Raw genomic sequence first — 7,359 nt, forward strand, 5'->3', positions numbered from 1 at the left:
TTTTTCTTTTTTGTTACATGTTTGTTAATGAGATTTCTGAGTATGTTTATATGCTGAGGGGAAAGATTCACTTCGAGAGGGAATACTCGCCTTGGCCATTGTGGCTCAGTTTGTTGCAGCATCATCCTGTACACTGATATGTTGCAGGTTCTATTCCCTGTCAGGGCACATACCTAGGTTGTGGGTTAGGTCCCCAGATGAGGTGCATGCTGGAGGAAACCAATGTTTCCCCTCCCTCCCTCCCCCTCCTCTTTCTCTCTCTTTCTCTCTCTTTCCTCGCCTCTCGCCTCTCGCCTCTGTCGCCCTCCCCTTCCCCTGTCTCTGAAAGAGAGGTGGAAGGACAGCCTTTTACCCTCATGTGGATTATGTGTTTTCTCCATATTGTTGTCATGTAACAATTCTTAAGCACTTTTCTGAAGAACACTTTTTCCTCAGAGGATTAGGGCTTTACCATTAGCCCCTATTAATTCTTTACCTTAATCAACACTATTTAGTCTGAACATTGGTGGATACCTCTGGAGGCCCTCTAAACGTCTCATAACAATATTCTGGAGCACCAGTGACTCTGACAGTCAAGGTAAGCAACTCTACAATTCTTTTACTTTATCCCAACCAATTATCTCCATCAAAAGTTGAGAGAGGAGCCCCCTGGATCTATTCTAAGCTTTCTTTCAGCTCTCTTCATCTGTGCACACAACCCTGCCTTCCATTCCTTCCTGGTTCACCTCGACCCTAGCTAAAGAGTAAAATGCCTATGACTGCTGAGTCACAGGATCTCCAGTGCTGTCCCCACAGGGCAACGTAGAATGGTGATTTGGGCCTCTGCACCCAACAGCAGTAAAGTTTGAGCTCCTCCTGGAGTAAGCTGGTTGTGTGTGTGTTACAAGAGCAGGCCACCCACTCGCAATCTTTATTTTGCTAGAAATCTTTTAATGGTAAGCACATTGCTGATGATGACCAATAAGGACTTAAAATAGTGTAAATTGAGCTTTTCAAATTCTGAGGATTAATGATAATGTACATGTTGGCACATTTTTTTTTTTTTAAACTTTGGTGCACTTTCTCAGGCAGGCAGGCAAAGTTCAGTACTATCCCCTGGAGGGCCCTGGAGAGTTTGTTTATTGAGAGGAACAGGCAGCACTGATTCATGTTGAGAAGCCTCACTCTTCCCTGCAGGTCCCTAAGGCCCCTTCCCCTCAATTCCTGCTTCAGCTGCTTTAGAACAAATCTCAGTGAAGGAGGCCAGTTCAGTGGGATAGGAATGAAGGTGACCAGCCATCCAGTTTGCTGGGATTGAGGTGGTTCCTGGGATCCTGAACTTTCATTGGAAAAATTAGGAAAGTCCGGGCATGTAGGTATAAGCAGCTCACTCTAGGAGGAGCTCAAACTTTACTGCTGTTGGGTGCAGAGGCCCAAATCACCATTCTACTGTGTCCTGTGGGGAGAGCAGTACTGGGTGTAGGGGTGGCCAGAAGTGCTAAGGGCAAAAGCAAAGTCCCAGAGTCCATATGCATGGGAGGGGGTGCCAAAGGAGGAAAATGCCCCTGGTTGCTCCAGCCATTCACAGGCTAGCTTCTGCCACCTTTGAGTAGCAAGGTAGACACCACAGCCTCCTGTGGTTATTATAGCCCCTAATGCACAGGTGTTAAATTCTTGATCTGTGTTACCATGATGGTGAGAAACACCTGAATTCAACTGATAGGGTTCGAGAAAAACCCACAGAGAAAGAAAAAATGGTAACTACCAACTCACTGAGGAAGAAATACATAACTACAGTAATTAAATTTGTAGTTAAAATTCTTCAAAGAAAACTCCAGACTTAGAAAGTTTCACTGGTGAATTCTACCAAATATTTAAGGAAGAAATAAATATTTTACAGAATTTTTTCTACAGTGAAGTTTTGGGGATACTTCCTAGTTCATTTTATGAAGACAGCATTACCCAAAAACCACAACCAAAGTCATCATAAGAAAATAAAAGGACAGAGCAATAGCCTTCATAATTATAAACATAAACATCCTTAAAAAATATTCACCAAGTGAATCCAGCAATATGTAAAACTGGAAAAATGTGGGGTTTGTTCTGAAATGGAAGACTGGTTCAATAGTCAGAAATCAATCAGTATAATAAAACATTTATAGGGAAAGGATATGGTCATTTCACTAGATGCAGAAAAAAAAATTGACACAGTTCAATATTCATGCTATAAAAGAAGTCTTCCTCAACCTGATGAAATAGATGTACAAAATACCTACAGCTAACATATTTATTGGTGAAAGACTGAATGCTTTCTTCCTAAAATCGGAACAAGACAGCAATGCCCCCAATAAATACTTTTATTAGTCATTGTAGGTAGTGCAATAATGGAAGAAGAAATACATAATAAATACAGCTTGAAAATAAAAAATGCTGTCTTTATTCACAGACAACTTAATTGTCTAAGTAGAAAGACCCAAAAGAATCTACAAAAAAGCTATTAAAAACAGATAAGTGAGATTAGCAAATCAATATTTTAAAATCAAGTGCATGTCAGAACAATTGAAAATTAAAATTGATATATAGACCATTTTCAGTAGTACCAAAACCCTTGAAATAATTATGGATCAATCTAACAGAATATGTGCATAATCTGTGTGTGGACCCCACAAAACACGAGAGAAGCGCCAATTAAAGGAGACATTAATGAACATAGTAGTGTGCTCTTTTCATGAATTGGACAACTCAATAATGTGATAACGTCAATTCTCCAAGAATCAATGCATAGATTTTAAAATATAGTTTGAATCAAAATCACATTGGATTTTAAAATAAGAATTGACAGACTATTTCCACAATTGTAATGGCAAACTCAAAGAAGCAGAATAGCCCAAGCCATTTTTAAAAAGGGAGAACAAAATTGGTGGGTCCCCACTACCTGCTTCCAAGGCTTATTACGAAGCTGAGGTAGACATGTCAGTGTGGTATTAGTAAAAGGATGGACACATGAATCAAAGAACAGAGAAAAGTCCAGAGATAGAGCCACTAAATGTTGTTGATTGATTTTCTACAAAGTTGTAAAGGTAATTCAGTTGTGAAAAAACAGTGTTTTCAACAAATGGTCCAGGGGGCTTCCATATGTAAAAATACTGAACTTTGTCCCCTACTTTGCAATGTAGACAAAAATTAACTCAAAATGTTAAAATGCATCAAATTTCTAGAAGTAAACAGGAGAAAAACTTTGTGATTTTGAGTTCAGAAAAGATTTCTTAGGCATAACACCAAAAGCACTACTCTTAAATAAATAAATTAATAAATAAATAAAGGTGACGGAAAAAAATAAAATAATTTTTAAAAATAAAAAAGAGCTTCTGAGTTTTGAAAGATACTATTAAAATGAAAAGACAAGCAATAAACTAAGAAAATCTCAGCAAAACATATATCAAATAAGTAATTAGCATTCAGAATACATAATACTCTCAAAATTCAATGGGGAAGAAGCAGGAGCAATTAAAAAAAAAAGCTGGCTGAAAGATTTGAACACACACTTCACCAAATAGGATATTTAAATAGCAAATAAGCACATAAAAAGATGCTCAACAACTCTAATCATTAGAGAAATTCAAATTAGAACACAATGAGATACCCTGCATATCTGAATGAACAACAACGAAAAAGACTGGCCACATAAAGTGTTGGTAAAACTGCTGAGCAAATGGAACTCTTACCCTTGGCTGGTAGCAATGCAAATGGTATGGCCACTATAAACACATAAAGGGACATTGTTACCATTGTAACACATTTACCCACTCTCAATCTTTATTTTGCTAGAAATCTTTTAATGGTAAGCACATTGCTGATAATGACCAATAACGACTTAAAATAATACAAATTGAGCTTTTCTAATTCTGAGGATTAATGATAATATACATGTTGGCACATTTTTTTAAACTTTGGTGCACTTTATCATTCTTTTAAAAATCAAAGTCTACATTAATCCTAGGACTACAGTCTCTTTAGTTCATCCTCACATGATAAACTCCAGGAAAACTTAAAAACATTTACAAAGAGCATGATTGCAATTCTTGCATGCTTTTCAGCAGACCAAATTCAGGATATAAATTATTTCCTTGAAAAATTCAGTTGGCTCAACATATTTTTGAAAGAGGAAATTCCAAGGCTTTGAAAAGCACATCTGTGTTACAGAGAAAACACTTTCTAAGCAGAACAAGTCTTTCTGACTATGCAAAATATCAAAATTTCAATTTCATGTTTTGAGATTATCTGTCTCTAAAGACTTTTTCCTTCAGTTAGAATGATTCAAAAATGTTGACAGGCAAATCATGGTCATGTCAGAAGCTTAGCCAAATAACTATGAAAACCAAATGCTATATTAAATTATTTTCTTAGGGCAAATAGTTCTTTTCAAAGTAAGATGTGCAATTCCCAAGTGGTGAGGATTCGAGTTGAAGATGACCGAGCCTTTCCAAAGAATTTGGAATTAAACGAAAGAAAGACAAATCAGGCAACTGGGGATTAAAATATTCATTACCACAGAAGTCGTCAGAAAACGTGACTTAGTTGTGTGGCCACAATGTTTTTACATATACCATGACAAACCCACAAAATTTAGTGTCAAAAACTGTTGGAATTAAGGCTTCAAAACTTCTGAACCCTAGTGATTATGGCCATATCATATGTCCTTGTTTGAACCTCAATTTCATTAACTGTAAACAGAAATAAATATAATACCAACTCTACAAACACTCTTGTAGTTTTTTTTTTTAATTTTTTAATCCTCAGATGAGGATATGTTTTTATTGATTTTTAGAGAGAGAGGAAGGGAGAGATAGATAGAAACATTGATGTGGGAGAGAAATGCCAATCAGTTTCCTCCCAAACACTCCCTGACTGGGGATCAAACCCGCAACCTACGTATGCTACGTATGTGCCCTGATTGGGGATTGAACCCGAAAACTTTGCTGAACCTGAAAACGATGCTCCAACCAACTGAGCCACCGAGCCAGGGCTCTTGTAATTGTTCGATGGACTATTGATAACATGTGAACACATTCCATGTATTTGTATGTGGTGTAGACATTTTATTAATTATTAGAATAGCAAGTACTATCCCTGAGATGATGTGAGACTTAGTAACTTAAGAGACTGAGAGCTGCTGGCTCTAGGGCACTTTATGCACCAGGCACTCTCTCGGTGTATACTTCTGTGACAAATGTGTAGTTCCAGAATTTGTACCTTGAATACATTTATGTGTATTTGCTAATTTTTATTCTGTGTTTTAGTCAGCCATGCATTGGAGTATCTTTCTTCAACTCTTATCAGTTTATCATCTATACTAATAAAAGGGTAATATCCTAATTAGACCAGACGTCTTCCGAACGTCCTTCCTGATAAAGCTGGGCCCGGGCGAAGCCACCTGCCTGCAGTCCCGGGTGCCAATGGCTGTGGCTGCGGCCCGGGAGAAGCTGAAGCCTTCCCACCCCAAGTCCCTGGCGCCAGCGGCTGTGGCCTGGGCGAAGCCGCCCGTCCCTGGATGCCTGCGGCTGTGGCCAGCCTGGATCCTGGGTGCTGCGGCCAGCCAGAGGGAGGGAAGCCTGGGTCCTGTGTGCAGGGCCAAGACAGAGGTGGTTAGGGGTGATCAGGCCAGCAGGGGGAGCAGTCAGTGGTGGTCAAGCTGTCAGGGGAGCAGTTAGGGGCAATCAGGTAGGCAGGCAGAGGTGGTTAGGGGCAATCAGGCATGCAGAGGTGGTTAGGGGTGATCCGGCAGGCAGGCAGAGGGGTTAGAGGCAGGCAGAGGTGGTTAGGGGTGATCAGGCAGGCAGGCAGAGGGGTTAGGGGCAATCAGGCAGGCAGGCAGGTGAGCGGTTTTAGGAGCCAGCAGTCCCAGATTTCGAGAGGCATGTTGGACATCCTCTGAGGGGTCCCGGATTAGAAAGGGTGCAGGCCAGGCTGAGGCCCCACCCCTGTGCACAAATTTTGTGCACCAGGCCTCTAGTATTATATAAAGATAATTCATCTGGGATAACTTCAGTTTTTTCAAAATCTGACCTAAATGCTCAGCTAAAAATATTTTATTGTCGTGAGTAGTCTGTCTACATCACCCATTTTATCTTCTATTCTGTTTATTTTGAGCTTCAGTTTACTAGGTAGTTAGGTAAGTTCTGATTTTAGGAACCATTGCAGCCCACCCCACCCCACCCCCTTTCCCTTCCAAACAAAGAAACAGAGTGTTCTGTAGGCTGGTGTGTATGGAAAAGGCCTGTGTGCACTGCTCTTGTACATGTGTTGTGTTGAAGAAATAATGGGACAGCTACGAGGAAAGCTGTAACATTCAATTTTAGATTTGCATGTGAATTTGAAGATAGATGTTATAAATTAAGGTGTAGTTTTGAGTATCCTCAATGCACACTTATTATTTCTCTGCTTTTAAAGGAATCACTTTCCAAGGCTTATCTACTCTGACAACTGTGTTGTTTGGGCCTACTTATTCTCTACTTCCCTCTTTCTTCATAAATGCACCTAGATTTTTGTTACAGGATTTCCCCACCCCTCAAAATTGGTTTGTTCCAGACTCCCCTGCTGGTCTGAGCTCCTCAGTGCAATCCTGCCCTGCCCCCAGCCTCACTCAAACACATTATTTTAGGGATCTGGGCAGTTACTCCTATTTGGTGAGGAAAACTGGGCAGCAGGCTTGGGTGCCAGCAAGTAGATTGGAAGTCAGCCTGATTGAAGCCCAAGCACAAAGGGGATCAGATCCTGCAAAATAGAACATGCAGAATAGGGCTCTGGTGCAACTGAGTTGGAAGCCTGAACTTCTTCAGACCTTATATGTCCACTAGAGGTCCGGTGCATGAAATTCGTGCACTGGGGGGTGTCCCTCAACCCAGCCTGCACCCTCTTCAATCTGGGACTCCTCGAGGGATGTCCAACTGCTGATTTAGGCCTGATCCCTAAACCAGCAGTTGGACATCCTTCTCACAATCTGGAACTGCTGGCTCCCAACCGCTCGCCTGATTGCCTCTAACCACTTCTGCCTGCCGGCCTGATCACCCCTAACCACTCCCCTGCCATCCTGATCAATGCCTAACTGCTCCCCTGCCGGCCCAATTGCCCCCAACTGCCCTCCCCTGCAAGCCTGGTTCCCCCCCAACTGCCCTCCCCTGCAAGCCTGGTTCCCCCCCAACTGCCCTCCCCTGCAAGCCTGGTTCCCCCCCAACTGCCCTCCCCTGCAAGCCTGGTTCCCCCCCAACTGCCCTCCCCTGCAAGCCTGGTTCCCCCCCAACTGCCCTCCCCTGCAAGCCTGGTTCCCCCCCAACTGCCCTCCCCTGCAAGCCTGGTTCCCCCCCAACTGCCCTCCCCTGC

At 41.8% G+C, this 7,359-nt stretch overlaps 1 long non-coding RNA gene across 1 annotated transcript in view; it reads left to right on the forward strand.

The window, feature by feature from the left end:
* The first annotated feature begins 500 nt into the window (after nt 1-500).
* Nucleotides 501-7,359, forward strand: part of LOC106726635 — a 26,912-nt gene continuing 20,053 nt past the window's right edge. Inside the window, exon 1 of the long non-coding RNA XR_001362706.1 lies at nt 501-577. This is a non-coding gene — a long non-coding RNA (uncharacterized LOC106726635). The remainder of the gene's footprint in view (nt 578-7,359) is intronic.

This window comes from Myotis brandtii, unplaced genomic scaffold (genome assembly GCF_000412655.1).
Source record: "Myotis brandtii unplaced genomic scaffold, ASM41265v1 scaffold297, whole genome shotgun sequence".
NCBI classification, from domain to species: domain Eukaryota; kingdom Metazoa; phylum Chordata; class Mammalia; order Chiroptera; family Vespertilionidae; genus Myotis; species Myotis brandtii.